Genomic DNA, 2051 nt, shown 5'->3' on the forward strand with positions numbered 1-2051 from the left:
ACACCACGGTCCCCATCAAAAAGGGTATAGCATTATTTTGATAACATTAACCACAAAAAATAATTACAGTACATCTCATTTTCATGCAGGTTAATGAGATAAGTCTTAATATTCTCTCCACAAATACATAATATTAATAATATCCAGATTTCAGTTCCGTTCGTCAAAATATTTCATCATGCTCCGTTTTCGCATGATCATTTTCAGTGAGATACTCGGTCTATTCATGAATACATTCAAACCGTCTCAGTGCAGGTCAGTAAATCAAACAATTTCAGCTTGCGCTCCCATTATTGTTAAGTGAAACATGCATCGTATTTATGTGTATAATGAAAGTGCTTACAATGGCTCTTTTACAGGCCAGTATCATAAAAGATTTGACTCGCGCTTCGCGCTTGCATGTTTTGATTAGGCCTCGGTTCAATAGGGCGGGAGAAAAAAAAACTCTCCTAGATTCTTGAAATCATCTATTGGCTTTCGAGACCGATTCGCGCGCTCTATTTAGGTTATTCACAATTCCGTTTGTGCTCGCCACCCACCAAAATTAACAAAGTATTTTTCGTAGGCCAATATAAGGAAAGAAAGAACATTATCAGCATCGATGATATTCTTAAAGGAGATGATTTTCATATATTTATTTATACATTGAAAGAGGATGACAAATGAGTGGAATAATACATACAGACCTGGTGCAAGTCAGCGAGTCCAAACCAAAATTCACATTATGAGACTTTCTTTAATGAGTGATATATTTGTATTTCACTGCGTGCATGGTTCGCCTTAATCGTAAATAATAGAGAGCTAGTTTTCCTCCCAAAGCATCAACTCGACCCACGCACTTTGCCTCACTTATCTTTGTCACTAACTAAATCGGAGAGTCTTTAAAGAGTTTTTCCACACTTTTTGGACAGCATTATCGAAGTCATTTTGGGATTACACTACTCCCCCTCCTTCTTTCGATGACATTTCAGGACCTTTAAATATATTAACGGTGTCATAGTAAAGAACGATTTTCGTTGATCCTGTTTATTCTTATAGATAATAAGAAACGAATTGTGCGAATCCATTAATATGAACTTCTCCCCAGATGAAGTAACGGTATAAAGAAGGGCTTATTTTTCTTGAAAAGGCAAAACATGTTCAATAATATCACCTAGTTTTAAAGGAAAGCGAGAATCAAAATATTATTTAAAAAAAATAAAGCTATAGTATTTTGCTTACAAAATGATCGAACATTACTGTGTACCGTTAGAAAAAATACAGAAGTCATTGTTGTTGAGATGTTCAAGCTATCATGTTCTGGAAAAAAATTATAGTCCATGAATTGATGTTCCATGGTTTTGCGTTGATTAAGTCGATTAGAGTCCATCTTGATCCTTTATTCTTCCATACCCCCAACCCTCTCTCCCCCCTCTCTCCCTCTCTCTCTCTTTATTTCTCCCCCTCCCCAGCCCCTCTATCTTCTCTCTATCATGTCTCTACCCCCTCTCATACTCTCACTCACACTGTTTCATTTTAATATTTCTATTGTGCACTAGCGTCACCCATCCTTCGCCCCTATACCATGGAGCATGCCCCTACCTAAGGCCTGCTACTGTCTAAGGACCCCTCTTGACACAAGAACCCTCGACAGAGCATCCCTTTGGGGCTCCATGGCCACAAGCCCTGTGTATTCCGACTCCGTGAGAGCGCATCCCTGCATGGTCGAATGAAGGCCGAGGTGAAAACACCGTAACCAACATATGGATTCATATACTCCTGTACGCTATAGGTATCATTTAATTAATGGAATTAGTAATTGATTATACAGGACTTTTTTCTGCAACTCAATCTTTCTTTCTTAAATTATCTTTGGAATTGCATTATGACGGTGATGTTCTTTTTTTTTATATTTTGTTTGCGTATTTCAGGTAGCCCCCCTCTCTTCCTTTTCTTCTATGACCCCCCCCCCCCCTATCTCTCTCTCTCACACACACACCCACATCCTCTCTCCCATCAAATCGATATCGACATTTTGTTTTGATGTTGCTTTTGTTAATGCTTTTTTTTTG

This window comes from Lytechinus variegatus, chromosome 3 (genome assembly GCF_018143015.1).
Source record: "Lytechinus variegatus isolate NC3 chromosome 3, Lvar_3.0, whole genome shotgun sequence".
Classification (NCBI taxonomy): domain Eukaryota; kingdom Metazoa; phylum Echinodermata; class Echinoidea; order Temnopleuroida; family Toxopneustidae; genus Lytechinus; species Lytechinus variegatus.